Here is a 19,305-nt window from a genome sequence, read left to right on the forward strand (position 1 = left end):
AGGGCCAGACAACTTGGGCTTTATATTAGTTTCCTGTTGCTGCTGTAACAAATCAAACACAAACAGTTGTTTAAGACAATGTGAATTTATTATCTTAAAGTTCTGAATTTCAGAGGTTTAAAATGGGTCTCACTAAGCTAAACTCAAGGTGTCAGCGGAAGTGCATTCTTTCTGGAGGCTCTAGGGGAAAATCCATTTCTTTGCCTTTTCCAGCTCCTAGAGGCCACCAACATCTCTGGGCTTATGGTACAATTTCATCATCTTCAAAGCCAACAGTATCAGGCCAACTCCTTCTCACACTCTGGTGCTCTCTCTATTCTGCCTCCTTCTACTTATAAGGACTCGTGATTACACTGAACCCACCTACATAATTGAGTACAGGTTAAGCATCCCACATCTAAAAATATGAAATCCAAAATGCTCCAAAACCTGAAACTTTTTGAATCCCAACGTGACACTCAAATGAAATGCTCATTGGAGCATTTTGAATTTCAAGTTTTCAGATTTAGGATGTTCAACCAGTAAGTATAAATTCAAATATTCTGAGATCTGAAACACTTCTGGTTCCAAGCATTTCAGATAAATGATACACAACCTATATAATCTTCCCATTTCAAGGTCAGTTAATTGTCAACCTTAATCCATCTACAACTATAATTTATTTTGTCATATAACCTAACATATTCACAGATTCCAGAGATTAGGACATGGACATCCTTGTGGGCCATTATTCTGCCTACCACAGACATGCAGAGCAGGGGAAGAAAAGTCCCAGAGTCCTGGGAGGCACTGGCCCAGGATGGAGAGGAAGGGCCACAGGGTGGAGAACATTCCCTACAGAAGCTCTCAGTTAGGGTATTAGCACTGCTGTCCATGCAGTGGAGTCTACAAGAATCCCCTGCCCCTAAGGTGGCTCCATCTCTCCTTTCAGGAAAGAGTATGAAGTGATGAATTCGTCTATACTAAGAGACTTCTCATGTCCTTCCCATGGCATAGGAGCTCCTGGAGAAAGGGTCAACACTTGACATACATAAAGAGATGACTTACCAATGGTAAAATTGCAGATTTTATTTGGAAAGTTACTTGGATGACTTCTTAAAATACATTATGTATTCATTCCTCAAACCACCTTTGCAATTATGCTGACCTTATACCGAAACGGCAACAGTCAGATCATAAGATCATCACATGTGAGCGAGAATGAGAATGAGGCAGACCACAAAAGACCCAACACATACCCACACACACACAGTCACACACACACACCCCCACACATGCACAACGTTCTTATATTGTTCTTAGACATCAAGAGGGCCTTTTTCACACACAGAAAGTTAAATAGGAAAACAGTAACTTTTCCATTACAATTTGCTGCTGCCATCCCCGTATGGGTGCCAGTATGGGTCAGTTAATGTCCTGTGACAAGCCAGGGTGATATTCTTTATGGGGTAGTGTTTATCTTCACCATATGTTTTCTAGTATTGACTGAGAGTGTTAACTGGTGTTTCAGGAATCGGGAGGGGGCAGATCAAGGGCATCTACTAGAGGCCTCATCATCTAGTGTCCCCCAACCCTCAATTAGTAGGTTAACACATGTCTAAATGCTCATAATTTGTGCTGACCTACTGCTTAGCCAGCAAATGGGTCCCACTTGGAATATGCTATATGTCAGCCTTACAGTTTTTCTGTCTTCTAGTTTACTTAGGAAAAAAAAGAGAAGTTTTTTTTTTAATACGATGGCTACAAATAAAAGTGAATGTGATCATACTGAGGTTCCTGAGTAGTTGAAGGTTTAGGGGGCACTAGATGTCCTGGCTCAGTCCCCTCCTCCTAGGAAGACCCTATACCTTACCATCTTGTCCAAGTTCTCATTTTCCCATTCCTCATCCCATATTCCCACCTGTCTTCCTGAGCATGGATGATAACCCCTTCCCAAGGTTGTCAAGGCCCTTCTCTTACAGATCCACACCAGTTTCACTTCTCTAGGAAGCTTCCAAACTATCTATTTGAATATTCAACCTCTGCTATGGTTTGAGTGTGTCCCCAGAATTCATGTGTTGGAAATTGGGTCCCTGGTGTGGCAGTGTTGAGAGGTGGGGCCTCTAAGAGGTGATTAGGTCATTAAGACCTAATATCCCTTCCGTTCTCGCCCACTTCCCCTTTCACTTCCCTGCCATGTTATAAGGCAGCACAAGACCCTCACCAGAAGCGGACCAGATTTGGCCACCTGATCTTGGACCTCCCAGTTTCCAGAACTGTGAGCTAAATAAGCCTCTTTCCATTATAAACTTCCTAGTCTTCAAGTGTTACAATGACAGAAAACAGACTAGAGCCAGGGATAGTGACTTACACCCGTAATCCTAGCACTTTGGGAGGCCAAGGAGGGAGGATTGCTTGAGCCCAGGAGTTGGAAATCACCCTGGGCAACATGGCAAAACCCCATCTCTATTAAAAAAAAAATTAAATAAAATTTTAAAAAGAAAATGGACTAAGATAACCTCACTACAAATAAAGACTTTCAAGTTAAAACTATATGGAAAGATGAAATCTCAAATGGAAAATATCCTATAACTGATGATGTTCAAAATAATAAGGCTGCTAACAACATAGATAAATAGGTGCTGCAGTTTGAAGTGTTTCAACAACTTATCTGCAGGGCAATTTGGACACAATTATCAAGAGTCCTTTAAATGTTCATTTGCTTTGACTCAGTAATTCCCCCTTAGGAATTCTTATTAAGGAAATAAAGAGAAGTGTACTCAAAGACTTATGCACACTGTTTTTCATCACTAAGTTGTTTGAAATTCAAAAAAAGAAATCTTGGAAAAACTTAATTCCAACAATAGAAGGGTAGTTAAATAAATGATGCTGTCATTTAAAAATATGTTTTTGAAAAGTACGTAACAAAATAGGAAAATGGTGAAAACACAATGTTAAGTAAAAGAGCAGGATGCACTCCCATCTTCAGATTTGTTTCATATATTGAATTATTAGTATTTTTTCTAATATTTCTTATTACTCCTACTCTTACTCATGTGGTATTAATTACCTCAGTGACCAAATGACACAGCATAAAGTAGAAAACACAGAAGTCAGTGTTTGACTCCAAATGCCTCATCCCTGACATAGATAAAATAATTGGAAAGATGCACTGACAAGAAAAGCAACGCCTTCCCCACACATTCTACCCCAAGATGAGGTAAAGATCCTCTTGCATGGGATAAAGTAAGAACTGAAGGGGACAGAGAGAAGCAAAAAGCATATATGCATTTTGTGTGTGTGTGTGTGTGTGTGTGTGTGTATCTGTGTTAGGGAGGGTGTGAAATATGATGATACATTTCAAAAACAGAACAAAGAGACGCTACGCACTACTTGGACAGAAACCTGAGAAAACAGCAAAGTAATGTAGAGTTCCTAATGCCCAGGAAAGAAATGGCCATGTGCTATGTGTAGGCTGATAAGTCCTTCAACACACACACACACACACACAGAGAGAGAGACACACACACACACACACCTCCCAGCAAAGCAGGGCAGCAGCAAGACAAATTAGTGTGTCCAGGTGTGACACAGAGTGAACAGGCCCTTTGACGCCCTAACAAAATCTCCTTCAGCCCAAGATGGCATCACACCCGAACAGCGATGCCCTCATGATAAGAACAAACAGTGCCGACGTGATCATGAGAAGGAAGTGGCTGAAAGACACAAGCCCTGACAACACCTGTGGTCAGGAATGAGGCAGTCAGGAACAAGGGAAGATTCAGCAGCAGCCTGCATGGTATCTCAGTAGTAGTGACACTTGAGGGACCAGGGCTCACCCTCCCTCAAAGCTTTAACATTGCAACAGCCTTCTTCATTCTTTCACCAAAGACCAGAAAAAGAGTTCCCTCCTGCTTTGCATCATTGTCACTGACTCCACCAGTGTCAAGTTTTTAACTTTTGACCCTTATCCAATCAGCTATCAAATCCCTTATCTGGCCAAGTCTGTCGGCTCTCACTGCCCCGCTCAGATGCAGCCCTCCTCCAACACAACTGGACTGCTGGGCACAGGTTAAGGCTCTCCTTCCATCTGGGCTCGTGGAACCTCATTGCTCCTCTTCCCATGTTGCAGACAGAGTCATCCTCCTGAAACAATTATCTCATGGCCCTGCTCAGAAGCCCCCAGCAGGTCCTCACCAGGCCCTGAGGTCACGTGATAACCAGAGCTGCCCAATGTGTTCACCTTAACTACCCATTGTCTGCAACAAAAACCCTATTTCCTCTTGCTTGGAACATCTTCCCAATTCAAACTAGCCACTCCCCAAATCCCAAGTCAGTCCCATTGTCTCCACAGTAGTTCATCCTTTCAGTCCCCACTAGTCTCTCCTTTCGTAGATTCCTATGGCATTTGCTATCTGAACCATTCCCTCAATCTCATAAGTATATATGGTCTCGCATTTTTGTCATAACTGAAGCCCCTGTAGCTCCACTGTCCAACTAACTCAAGCTCCCAATGGTCAGGGACAGGTCTTATCCTTAAGTTGCCCAGTGATGAGGGCACAGTAAATGCTCTTTAATGCATTCGTTAAATGTCAACTCCTTCTCAGGTATTTTATTACCAGCCTCATGTAGGGCAGATGGGAAAGTGGGGCAGACTGCAGATAGGGACAATGGGCAGAATGTAGACCCAGGAATGGATTCCCAACAGAGGGGACAGTGCTCACTCCAGAGCATAAAGCTTGCACCACCTCAGTGAAGGAATTCAGCTAAACCCCATATTTAAGACTACATTGGTGAAAGAGATCTAAATGTTCTGACAGTACTAGTACCTCTAATGTGCACTTCACATCTGGGATGGAGAGAAGGGCAAAGTTTTAAAGAAAAGAATATGAGCTCTGGACTTCTTTACTGAAGGAGTTTAAGCACAATTTATCAAATGATGGTGCAAAGCAGAGATTACAGAACACGTGTGTGTGTGTGTGTGTGTGTGTGCACCTACACACATACTTATAGCCAAGAGAGGTAACAGCCGACCCATCACAGTTTTTAAGAAATGTTTAATAGAGGCGTCCTCAAGCCCCGGGCCATGGACCAGTACCATTAGGAACTGGCCCGCACAACAGGGGGTGAGTGGCAAGTGAGTGAAGCTTCATCTGTATTTACAGCTGTTCCTCACTGCTCATATTACTGCCTGAGCTCTGCCTCCTGTCAGATCAGCACCCACCTTAGATTCCCATAGGGGCGCAAACCCTATTGTGAACTGCACATGCAAGGAATCTAGGTTGTGTGCTCCTTATGACAATCTAATGCTTGATGATCTGTCACTGTCTCCCATCACCCCAGGTGGGACCGTCTAGTTTCAGGAAGACAAGCTCAGGGTGCCCACTGATTCTACATTATGGTGAGTTGTATAATTTTTTCATTATATATTACAATGTAATAATAACAATAGAAATAAAGTACACAATAAATGTAATGTGCTTGAATCATCCCAAAACCATCGCCTTACCCCCGTCTGTGGAAAAATTTTCTTCCATGAAACTGGTCCCTGGTACCAAAAAGGCTGGGGACTGCTGGTTTAATAAATATATGTTTAGACCAAGAAAGAAAAAGCACACCCACCATATCAGAAAAAAAAATAGATAAGAAACAACAGGAAATTCAAACACATACACAAAAGTTCAATAAACATAGAAAAAAATATTCTGCCTCATTAGTAATCAATCAAAAGTCTTTTTTTCTTCCTAACTTCTTCCCTTTGACCTATGAGTATTATAAATGAGAATTTCAACAAACAAATTCAATTAAAGTTTGCTTTAGGTCTATTACATGTCAGACATTGGGTAATGATAGAAAACCATCAACAGGTTCAAGCAAGGGGGTGGGTGTGATATGATCACCTCTACCAATTTTATTCTATTTTATTATGCTATTCTAATTGCCCATTAGAATGATGAGGACAGTGGTAGCGGAGGTGACAACACTTGCTTCAAACTCAAGTCATTCTCTTCTTTTTTCTAGCCTATCTTCTCATTCTCTAATTTAAATTCACTACAGTTACCAATATTACAAGTACTGCAGAAGGGATGTTTTTATGAAAGGCTAAAAAAATTTCACAAAAACTGTTTCTGGCTTTTACTTTTTATCAAAGTGTTAAATTCTAAAACTTGGGAGTCGTGTACAAATGTACTCAAATTCAGAAGTGAAAATGAGCCATTTTTTTTTTGCTGCCTGAGTTAAGTGAACCAGAGAGCAGTAGACAAATACTCCCCAGATAAAAATTCAATTCACTTAAAAGGATCATTTGTTCTTTAATCATATAGCATGATTGTAAATCACTTTGCCCATATCTAGTGCTGCATGACTGATATATAATAATAATATTAATAGCATTGGTGGTCATCCAATCCACAGTAAGTTGCTATTTGGTAGAGAAATGAAGAGAAAGACATCTAGGGCAGGAGTCTGATCTCAGATCTCCAACTACAAAGATGTTCTATCGACTTCAAATGTATTCTGTTTTACTTGGTTTTGCTTTCTTTCTCCTTTCTCAAGTAAAAAAAAAAAAAAATGCTAGGTGTTATTTTATGAGAAGCCCTAGATCTTCTCATAAGGAAAAATGACCAGAAGTTCATCTCTTGAGAGTGCCTGTTCACCTTAAATGCTTTCCCCAGCTGTTGGAGAGCATGACTGGAATCAAAGGCCAGATTGAGATCTGTGGTGATGGGCTCTCAGCTTCCATGACTATCGGGGAACCTGCCCCCAATTTCACATAGGTTATTTTCTATTTTCTCTAAGCGTCGGCCGGTTTGAGAAATAAAGGGACAGAGTACAAAAGAGAGAAATTTTAAAGCTGGGTGTCTGGGGGAAACATCACATGTCAGTAGGTTCCATGATGTCCCCCAAGCCATAAAACCAGCAAGTTTTTATTAGTGATTTTCAAAAGGGGAGGGAGTGTACGAATAGGGTGTGGGTCACAGAGATCACGTGCTTCACAAGGTAATAGAATATCACAAGGCAAATGGAGGCAGGACGAGATCACAGGACCACAGGACCAGGGCGAAATTAAAATTGCTAATGAGTTTTGGCACACATTGTCATTAATAGCATCTTATCAGGAGACAGGGTTTGAGAGCAAACAATCAGCCTGACCAAAATTTATTAGGCGGGAATTTCCTCATCCTAATAAGCCTGGGAGCGCTATGGGAGACTGGGGCTTATTTCATCCCTACAGTTTCGACCATAGAAGATGGCTGCACCCAAGGGGGCCATTTTAGAGGCCTACCCTCAGGGATGCGTTCTCTTTCTCAGGAATGTTCCTTGCTGAGAAAAAGAATTCAGCGATATTTCTCCCATTTGCTTTTGAAAGAAGAGAAATATGGCTCTGTTCCACCCGGCTCACCGGTGGTCAGAGTTTAAGGTTATCTCTCTTGTTCCCTGAACATTGCTGTTATCCTGTTCTTTTTTCAAGGTGCCCAGATTTCATATTGCTCAAACACACATGCTCTACAAACAATTTGTGCAGTTAACGCAATCATCACAGGGTCCTGAGGCAACATACATCCTCCTCAGCTTATGAAAATGATGGGATTAAGAGATTAAAGACAGGCATAGGAAATCACATGGGTATTGATTGGGGAAGTGATAAGTGTCCATGAAATCTTCACAATTCATGTTCAGAGACTGCAGTAAAGACAGGTGTAAGAAATTATAAAAGTATTAATTTGGGGAACTAATAAATGTCCATGAAATCTTCACAATTTATGTTCTTCTGCCATGGCTTCAGCCCGTCCCTCCCTTTGTTGTTCCTGACTTCCTGCAACACACGACTTATAAAGGAACAATGTCAACATCAGAAGGTGGGTTTTGGCTCTGAAATAATATGACATTCTGTTAAAGATGCAAATATTTGTGCCCTGGCTGTAAGTGAATGCAGGTCTGTCATTTTTGCTTGGAAAGGGTATTTGGGTAAATAGAATAATGCAACACATTGAATCAACTCAACTGAGAAATATTCTGGAAAGGGGCTCAAGCCTCAGTTTATGTAACTGAAGAGAAACTAGGAGCACTCTACAGTTCTCTCCACATGGACAGCACACAACAGGCCAATTCAGGAAAAGTCCAAATCAGTTAATCCAATTACTTGGCATCACTGAAGCATAACCTTAGTGTTCAAAGGTAGATGCATTCCAGGACACTGAATTGACTGGAAGCCTGCCATGGTTGGCTACTTTTCAGCAGGTGAAGCTTTAGAAACTCCATTTTACCTTTCAAAATTGCTTTTTGGTAGACTACACATTGGGTACAGTGTACACAGCTCAGGTGATGGGTGCACCAAAATCTCAGAAATCACCACTAAAGAACCTATTTATGTGCAAAAATAAATAAATAAGAAAAAAATGCTTTTTGGCACTCCTGTTCCAAAGGGCATTCACTCCCACTCCAATATTCTGTTCCATTTCACCTGCTGTTGTTTGAGTCCTTACCAGGTGGCAGGCACTGTGCTAGACACAGTAGAGGCAAATAGGATGTAAGAGCTGACTTTATGGAGCTCAGTAAGAAGAGGTATGGTTTTATTACTAAGGGCCACCTTGCAGTCTAACATAGTTTATAATTATTTTGTTAGAGGGGCAGAAAAAAACCTAAATCTTCCCCAGATTATATTTTTGGTCAGCCAATGAAAACATTTTATAACTGAGAGCATGGATCAAGATCCCGGTAGGAAACTTTCACTTCTGGTAAAGATAGGACTCAAGGTATTTCCAAGTGAGGAGAGAGATATTATGGAAATAACAAAATTACCATGAGAATAGCTATTAGAAGAATGTTAAAGGACCTTATGACAAAGCCCCCATCAGCTTCAGGTGCCTATTTGCCAGACTATAAAGTCATTTTCAGCCATTCACACCATCTGAAAGGGAGAAACTTCCAGAACCCACTGTAGGATCTTAGGAGAAGGCCTCTACTCAAACACATCCATTTTTTGTGCCTTTTTGAGTTACAAGAATTGCAGTATCAAACTTTCCCTCCCATGGACCCTCGTTCATGAAAATAAAATCATGGGAAAAATGACCCATCCTTCCAAGAAAACCTAGGAGAGACCAACACACAAAGATAATAAATGTTTAACACACTCTGTGATTCCTGCATGTCTTTCCCTGGGTTTCAACAACACCATCCACATTCCTGCTTCTAGTACTTGCCATATCAATCTGTAGTCATTTATGTATACATTTGTCCCCACCTTCTAGAGTATGAGCTCCCCTGAGGCAGAGGCTATACCAAATTCATGTTTGTGAATGCCCCAGAATGGCCGGATGAGCTGATGCATAAGTGGGTTTTTCCCAGCCTTAGCACGATACTAGGAGCTTCTGGAAGATCTATACACAGAAAGAGATGCTACAGCCCTTTCCCCAGGAAGAACATCAAGAAGGGATACAATCCCACAGACCCTTAGCCAGAGGGGAACATGAAATAGAAGAGATGACCTGTCCTGAGACAATCCTGTCACCAAGACCAGACACAAAATTTGCAGAGCCTAGTGCAAAATAAAAATTCAGCATCCTTTGTTCAAAAATTATTAAGAATTTTGTGTCTTAGTCCATTTCATGCTGCTGCAACAGAATACCCAAGAGTGTATAATTTTTAATAAGCAAAAATTCATTGGCTCACAGTTCCAGAAGCTAGGAAGTCCAACGGCAAGGTGTTGGCATCTTTTGAGGGCCTTCTTGCTGCATCATCACATGGCAGAAGGGAGGAAAGAGAGCAAGCAAGAGAGACAAAGAGAGAGAGAATGAGAAAATAAACAGAGAGTTTGCAAGAGAGAAAGAGGGCCAACCCCTCCCTTCTATAAAGGCATCAATCCTACTCATGAGAGCTCCACCCTCATGGCCTAACCACCTCTTAAATGTCCAACCTCTGTTGGACATTACTGTTAAAATGGCAATTAAATTTCAACATGGCTTTTTGGAAAAGACAAACATTCAAACAATAGCAAATTTCAAGAAGTGACAGCAGAAACCAAACTGCAGAGCCCTTCTGAATATGGAGCCCTGTGCAACTACACAGGTCAAATGCCCATAAAACCATCCCTGCTTGTCATTTTCTTTGCCTCACCCACACAGTGCCATCCAGTTGCACCACTGCTTATGCATGATCAATTCTGCCTCCAAAGTTTTTGGCTAAAAAGAGAAAATAAAGTTAATATTTATGATATTTTTGTGACCTAGACAAAATTGTAGCAATAGAACTGTGTTGCTCTCACGTTCTTGGAGAATCATATTTGGGCAGCAACAAAACAATAGATACTATTTGCTACTAGATGGCAAGCAATATGCAAAGCATTGGCTGATTTCATCCTTGGAATGGCCCTATAAGATATGCCCTATTAGGGTCTCCATTTTACAGAAAAAGAAACTGAGACTTTAAAAAGTTAAGTAACTTTCTTTTTTCTTTTTTTATTTTACTCTAAGTTCTAGGATACATGTGCAGAACGTGCATGTTTGTTACATAGGTATATGTGTGCCATGGTGGTTTGCTGCACCTATTGTCCCATCCTCTAAGTTCCCTCCCCTTGCCCTGCACCCCCCAACAGGCCCTGGTGTGTGTTGTTCCCCTCCCTGTGTCCATGTGTTCTCATTGTTCAACTCCCACCTATGAGTGAGAACACGAGGTGTTTGGTTTTCTATTTCTACGTTAGTTTGCTGAGGATGATAACCTTCAGCTTCACCCATGTCCCTGCAAAGGACATAATCTCATTCATTTTTATGGGTGCATAGTATTCCATGGTGTATATGTACCACATTTTCTTTATCTAGTCTCTCACTGACGGGCATTTAGGTTGGTTCCATTTCTTTGCTATTGTAGATAGTGCTACAGTAACCATATATGTGCATGTGTCTTTATAGTAGAATGATTTATATTCCTTTGGGTATATACTCAGTAATGAGATTGCTGGATCAAATGATACTTCTGGTTCTAGATCCCTGAGGAACCACCATACTGTCTTCCACAACAGTTGAACTAATTTACACTCCCACAAACCGTGTAAAAGCGTTCCCATTTCTCCACAGCCTTGCCAGCATCTATTGTTTCTTGACTTTTTAATAATCGCCATTCTGACTGGCATAAGATGGTATCTCATTGTGATTTTGATTTGCATTTCTCTAATGATCAGTGATGTTGAGCTTTTTTTCATGTTTGTTGGCTGCATAAATGTCTTACTTTGAGAAGTGTCTGTTCATATCCTTTGCCCACTTTTTGATGGTGTCGTTTGTTTTTTCTTGTAAATTTGTTTAAGTTCCTTGTAAATTCTGGATATTAGCCCTTTGTCAGGTGGGTAGATTGCAAAAATTTTCTCCCATTCTGTAGGTTGCCTGTTCACTCTGATGTTAGTTTCTTTTGCTGTGCAGAAGCTCTTTAGTTTAATTAGATCCCATTTGTCAATCTTGGCTTTTGTTGCAATTGCTTTCGGTGTTTTCATCATTAAGTCTTTGCCCACGCTTATGTCCTGAATGGTATTACCTAGATTTTCTTCTAGAGTTTTTAAGGTTTGGGGTTTCACATTTAAGTCTTTAATCCATCTTGAGTTAATTTTCATATAAGGTGTAAGGAAGGGGTACAGTTTCAGTTTTCTGCATGTGCCTAGCCAGTTTTCCCAGCACCATTTATTGAATAGAAGATCCTTTCCCCATTGCTTGTTTTTGTCTGGCTTGTCAAAGATCAGATGGTTGTAGATGTGTAGTGTTATTTCTGAGGTCTCTGTCCTGTTCCATTGGTCTATATGTCTGTTTTGGTACCAGTACCATGCTGTTATTGTTACTGTAGCCTTGTAGTATAGTTGGAAGTCAGGTAGCATGATGTCTCTAGCTTTGTTCTTTTTGCTTAGGATTGTCTTGGATATACAGGGTCTTCTTTGATTCCACATGAAATTTAAAGTAGTTTTTCTTAATGCTGTGAAGTATGTCAATGGTAGTTTGATGGGAATAGCATTGAATCTATAAATTACTTTGGGCAGTATGGCCATTTTCACAATATTGATTCTTCCTATCCATGAGGATGGTATGTTTTTCCATTTGTTTGTGTCCTCTCTTATTTCCTTGAGCAGTGGTTTGTAATTCTCCTTGAAGAGGTTCTTCACATCCCTTGTTGTATTCCTAGGTATTTTATTCTCTTTGTAGCAACTGTGAATGGGAGTTCACTCATGATTTGGCTGTTTGTCTATTATTTTTGTATAGGAATGCTTGTGATTTTTGCATATTGATTTTGTAGCCTGAGACTTTGCTGAAGTTGCTTATCAGCTTAAGGAGTTTTGGGGCTGAGACAATGGGGTTTTCCAAATACACAATCATGTCATCTGCAAACAGAGACAATTGGACTTCCTCTCTTCATGTTTGGATACCCTTTATTTCTCTCTCTTGCCTGATTGCCCTGGCCAGAACTTCCAATACTATGTTGAATAGGAGTGGTGAGAGAGGGCATCCTTGTCTTGTGCCAGTTTTCAAAGGGAATGCTTCCATCTTTTGCCTATTCAGTATGATGTTGGCTGTGGGTTTGTCATAAATAGCTCTTATTATTTTGAGATACGTTCCATCAATACCTAGTTTATTGAGTGTTTTTAGCATGAAGCGGTGTTGAATTTTATCAAAGGCCTTTTCTGCATCTATTGAGATAATCATGTGGTTTTTGTCATTGGTTCTGTTTATGTGATGGATTACCTTTATTGATTTGCATATGTTGAACCAGGCTTGCATCCCAAGGATGAAGCCCACTTGATCATGGTGGATAAGCTTTTTAATGTGATGCTGGATTTGGTTTCCCAGTATTTTATTGAGGATTTTTGCATCGATGTTCATCAGGGATATTGGCCTGAAATTTTCTTTTTTCTTTTTGCCAGGTTTTGGTATCAGGATGACGCTGGCTTCAGAAAATGAGTTAGGGAGGAATCCCTCATTTTCAATTGTTTGGAATAGTTTCAGAAGGAATGGTACCAGCTCTTCTTTGTACCTCTGGTAGAAATCAGCTGTGAATCTGTCTGGTCCTGGGCTTTTTTTGGTTGGTAGGCTATTACTGCCTCAATTTCAGAACTTGTTGTTGGTCTGTTCAGGCATTCGACTTCTTCCTGGTTTAGTCTTGGGAAGGTGTATGTGTCGAGGAATTTATCCATTTCTTCTAGATTTTCCAGCTTATTTCTCTGATGGTAGTTTGTATTTCTGTGGGGTCAGTGGTGATATCCCCTTTACCATTTTTTATTGTGTCTATTTGATACTTCTCTCTTTTCTTCTTTATTAGTCTAGCTAGCAGTCTGCCTATTTAGTTAATTTTTTCAAAAAAGCAGCTCCTGAATTCATTGATTTTTTGGAGGTTTTTTTGTGTCTCTATCTCCTTCAATTCTGCTCTGATCTTAGTTATTTCTTGTCTTTTGCTAGCTTTTGGATTAGTTTGCTCTTGCTTCTCTAGCTCTTTTAATTGTGAGGTTAGGGTGTTGATTTGAGACCTTTCTAGCTTTCTGATGCGGGCACTTAATGTTATAAATTTTCCTCTTAACATTGCTTTAGCTGTGTCCCAGAGATTCTGGTACATTACCCTTTGTTCTCATTGGTTTCAAAGAACTTCTTGATTTCTGCCTTAATTTTATTATTTACCCAGGAGTCATTCAGGAGTAGGTTGTTCAATTTCCATGTAATTGTGTGGTTTTGAGTGAGTTTCTTAATCCTGAGTTATAATTTCATTGCACTGTCATGTGAGAGACTTTGTTATGATTTCAGTTATTTTGCATTTGCTGAGGAGTGTTTTACGTCCAATTATGTGGCTGATTTAAGAATAAATGTCATGTGGCACTGAGAAGAATGTATATTCTGTTGATTTAGGGTGGAGAGTTCTGTAGATGTCTATTAGGTCCAATTGATTCAGAGCTGAGTTCAAGTCCTGAATAACATTGTTAATTTTCTGTCTTATTGATCTGTCTAATATTTACAGTGGGGTGTTAAAGTCTCCCACGATTATTGTGTGGGAGTCTAAATCTCTTTGTTGGTCTCTAAGAACTTGTTTTATGAATCTGGATGCTCCTATACTGGGTCCATATATATTTAGGATAGTTAGATCTTCTTGTTGCATTGATCCCTTTACCATTATGTAATGCCCTTCTTTTTGTTGTTGTTGTTGTTGTTGTTGTTGTTGTTTATCTTTGCTGGTTTAAAGTCTGTGTTCTGTGTTGGCAGAGACTAGGATTGCAATACTGCTTTTTTTTCTTTCCATTTGCTTGGTAAATATTCCTCCATCCCTTTATTTTGAGTCTATGTGTGTCTTTGCATGTGAGATGGGTCTCCTCAATATAGCATGCGGATAGGTCTTGACTCTTTATCCAATTTGCCAGTCTGTGTCTTTTAACTGGGGAATTTAGCCCATTTATATTTAAGGTTAGTATCGTATGTGTGAATTTGATCCTGTCATCATGATGCTGTTTGGTTATTTTGCACATTAGTTGATGCAGTTTCTTCGTAGTGTCATTGGTCTTTATATTTTGGTGTTGTTTTTGCAGTGGCTTGTACCAGTTTTTCCTTTCCATATTTAGTGCTTTCTTCAGGAGCTCTGGCAAGGTAGGCCTGGTGGTGATGAAATCCCTCAGTATTTGCTTGTCTGGAAAGGGTTTTATTTCTCCTTCACTTATGAAGCTTAGTTTGGCTGAATATGAAATTCTGGGTTGAAAATTCTTTTAAGAATGTTTAATATTGGCTTCCAATCTCTTCTGGCTTGTAGGGTTTCTGCTGAGAGGTCCACTGTTAGTCTGATGGGCTTCCCTTTGTAGGTGACCTGGCCTTTCTCTCTGGCCAGGTCACCTACATTTTTTCCTTCATTTCAACCTTGGAGAATTGGATGGTTATGTGCCTTGGGGTTGATCTTCTTATGGAGTATCTTAGTGCTATTGTCTGTATTTCCTGAATTTGCATGTTGGCATGTCTTGCTAGGTTGGGGAAGTCCTCCCGAATAATATCTTTAAGTGTGTTTTCCAGTTTGTTTCCATTCTCCCCGTCACCTTCAGGTACTACGGTCAATTGTAAGTTTGGCCTTTTTAGGTAGTCTCATATTTCTCAGAGGCTTTGTTCATTGCTTGTCATTCTTTTTTCTCTAATCTTGTCTGCATGCCTTATTTCAGCAAGGTGGTCTTCGAACTCTGATATCTTTTCTTCTGCTTGGTCAATTTGGCTAATACTTGTATATGTTTCACAAAGTTCATGTGCTGTGTTTTTCAGCTTCACCAGGTCATTTATGTTTCTCTCTAAATTTGTTATTCTAGTTAGCAGCTTCTCTAACCTTTTATCAAGGTTCTTAGCTTCTTTGCATTGGGTGAGAGCTCCTTTAGCTCAGCAGAGTTTTTAATTATCCATCTTCTGAAGCCTACTTCTGTCAATTTGTCCATCTCATCCTCCATGCAGTTCTGCGTCCTTGCTGGAGAGGCATCGCAATCATTTGGAAGAGAAGAGGCATTTTGGCTTTTTGGGTTTTCAGTGTTTTTTTCATTGATTCTCATCTTCATGAGTTTGTCTGGTTTCATCTCTGAGGTTGCTGACACTTGGATGGGGTTTTTGTAGGGACATTTTGTTGTTGTTGTTTTGTTTATTTCCTCTTGTTGTTGTTGCTGTTTATTTGTTTTCCTTTCAATGATCAGGTCCTTCTTCTGTAGGGCTGCTGCTGTTTGCTGAGGGTTCATTTCAGGCCCTATTCATCTGGTTTGCCCTGATGCCTGGAGATGCAACTCAAGGAGGCTGGGGAACAGCAAAAATGAGTGTCTGCTCCTTCTTCTGGGATCTCTGACCTTGAGGGACATCAACTTGCCAGTAGGATCGCTCCTATATAGGGTGTCTGACAAAAGTTAAGTAACTTTCTAAAGGTTATACAGGAAGTTGCTGGTAAGACTCATATGTAGGTCCTTCTGGAAACAAAGTTCATGCTTAATGTACTTACTACCCCTCAGCAACACATCTGCGATGAAGTACCCCAGTCAGCCATTCAAGTGTGGGAAAGAATTCACCTAGAGAGATACTTCCACTGCATACAAAACTCTTTCTTACTTGTTTCTTGTCAAAATACCAATCATAATTGAAACCCCAATAAAGACATCACCTCCTCCAGGAAACTTCCTGCATACCCTCCTTGCCATGTTGATTAACCCATTTCTTCTCTGCTCCGTTCACATTTTCTATTTACCCCTATTATTGTAGCACTAATCCCTCAAGTGAACTTTGCTCACATTTTTCCTGCTCAACAGTGAGTCCCTTGAAGGTAAAAAAAAAATGTATCTTCTTGATTTATCTTCTCAACTATTGATACAATACCTGACTCATAATAGGTACTCAGTAGATACAAATTGGATTTAATTCAGTGGAATGAAATAGAATAGAATGGAATGCTATGCCTTGTATTCATCTTCTTATCTAGGGCTTCTAGAAAGTTTTGAGGTAAAAAGAGGTCTAGGGAACATGGTTTGCAAAAATTTATGGTTCTGTGACTATGGATCTCCCAGCTGTTGAGAAGTAGAAATTTAATTTGTCTTTGGAAAGTAGATCTATCTCTGCACCTTCTCCATCCTTTCTGAGTGGCAATACAGGTTAAGCAAAACATTCTAGGAAAGAGTAGAATAGACTCAATGACTTTTTCAAAATCTTTTTATCTTCTGAGTATAAATATTCATTTTAATCCTTAAAAACAATCATTTTAGGATGTTTTGTGCGTAATGGTTGCTTTTAAAGGGAAATCCCTTCTTAGAGCAACCCTGTGGGGTTTACAGCTAAGGGAGACCTGGGTCAGCATGACTCCCTGCCCTGAATTCCTTCAGTTCTTCTCTCTTACTAATTGACTCTCAGAATCAGTGTCATTCTGAGCCCTCTTCAGCCAGCATTGGTTTGCTCTGGGTAGCACATTGGTACATTTTTGTTTGCACTGTAATTAAATCTCATCTGTTAAGGTGTCAATGACCCATCTTGGCAGCTAAATGGTAACATGTGAAAGTTAATTTCCTAAGGTCCTAGAGCACAAAACACTGACAATGTACAGGGGATACACTTTTGAACTCATTTCAAAAGTGTGTTTGAACTGGACTATTCTGAGAGAACAGAGGGGGGAAAAAAAAGACTGTCTTTGATCAATGAGAAAATGTTTATAAAAACCAAGATGAGCCAACTCATTAAGTCTATTTGTCTTGACTTAAGTAGTTTATGCTGTCACATTCTTTGGAAGTATGTGAAGCTAATGGGGAGATTATTCATATAGGAGGAAGTGTTTAATAAGCCAGTTTGGACTAAGGAATCCCAGAACTCGAGGCACTCTAAGAGATCTGCAGTCTGCAGTCATTAGCCCAGTTCTCCACTACCATATTAGTTTCCTATTCCTGTTTGTGGTAACAAACTACCACAAACTTGGTGGCTTAAAACAACACAAATTTATTATTTTACAGCCCTGCAGGTCAGCAGCCCAACACAGGTCTCACTGGGCTAAAACCAAGGTGTTGGCAGGGCTGCATTCCCTTCTGGAGGCTATAGGAGAGAATCCATTTCCTTGTCTTTTCCAGCTTCAAGGGGCCACCACATTCCTTGGCTTCTTGCCCCTTCTTCCACCCTCAAAACCAGCAATGTTGCACCTCTCCAGCCACTTTTCTGTAGTCACATCTCCCTCTGACCCAAGCCTGGAAAGATTCTCTGTTCCTGAGAACCCACATGATTGAACTGGACTCATGTGGATAATCCAAGCTAATGTCACATCTCAAGGTCCTTAACTTTATCACATCTGTAAGGCCTATTTTTCCATGTAAGGTAAATATAGTCGCACGTTCTTGGGATTCAAATATGGACATTTTGGGGGGCCATTTTTCCACCTGCCCTAACTACCAAGGGAAAGGTGCTCCAAAAATGTGATTATAGGATGGGTACCCTCATCATAACTCTACTTCAGGGCCTTATTCACATAAAGACTTTTTTTTTTCATCATCCAACCTAAATCTCCTACTACTATACTTCCAAATTAAAACATTCTCACTCTCCAAGCCTATAGAAACCCCTAGCCTATCTCTCCCCATGGGTGATATGATTCTATACCTAGAAAACCCTAAGGACTCTGCCAAAAGGCTCCTGGAACTGATAAATGACTTCAGTAAAGCTTCAGGATACAAAATCAATGTACAAAAATTAGTAGCATTTCTACACACCAATAACAGTCAAGAAGAGAACCAAATTAAGAATGCAATCCCATTTACAGTAGCGGAAAAAAATAAAATAAAATACCTAAAAATACGTCTAAGCAAGGAGGTGGACTATCTGCAGAAGGGGAACTATAAAACACCACTAAAAGAAATCATAGATGACACAAACAAATGGAAACACATTCCTAGCTGGGCACGGTGGCTCACACCTGTAATCCCAGCACTTTGGGAGGCTGAAGTAGGTAGATCACTTGAGCCCAGGAGTTTGAGACCAGCCTGGGCAACATGGTGAAACCCCATCTTTACTAAAAATGCAAAAAATTAGCCAGGGCATGGTGGCATGCACCTGTAGTCCCAGCTACTCAGCAGGCTGAGGTGAGAGGATCACTTGAGCCGGCGAGGTCGAGGCTGCAGTGAGCTAAGATCACACCACTGCATTCCAGCCTGGGTGACAGAGTGAAACCCTGTCTCAAAATAAGAAAAAAAAAATTCCATGCTCACAGATTGGAAGAATCAATATCATTAAAATAGTCATACTGCCCAAAGCAACCTCTAGATTCAATGCTATTCCTATCAAGCTACCAATGTCTCTTTTCACAGAACTAGAAAAAAACTATTCTAAAATTCATATGGAACCAAAAAAGAGCCTGAATAGCCAAAGCAATCCTAAACAAAAAGAACAAAGCTGAAGGTATCATATTACCTGACTTCAAACTATACTATAAAGCTACAGTAACTACAACAGCATGATACTGTTACAAAAACAACACATAGACCAATTGAACAGAATACAGAACTCAGAAATAAAGCCACACACCTACAGCCATCTGATCTTCGATAAAAGTCAACAAAAATAAGCAAGGAGAAAGGAGTCCCTATTCAATAAATGGTACTGGGATACCTGGTTAGCCATATGCAGAAGAATGAAACTGGACCCCTACCTTTTACCATATACAAAAATAACTCAAGATAGATTAAATATTTACATGTAAGACCTCAAACTATAAGAATTCTAGAAGAAAACCTAGGAAACACCATTCTGGTCATCAGAATGGGAAATAATTTATTACTAAGTCCTCAAACGCAATTGTAACAAAGACAAAAATTGACAAGTGTGACCTAATTATACTAAA

The sequence above is a fragment of the Symphalangus syndactylus genome, chromosome 2, assembly GCF_028878055.3.
Source record: "Symphalangus syndactylus isolate Jambi chromosome 2, NHGRI_mSymSyn1-v2.1_pri, whole genome shotgun sequence".
Lineage (NCBI taxonomy): Eukaryota > Metazoa > Chordata > Mammalia > Primates > Hylobatidae > Symphalangus > Symphalangus syndactylus.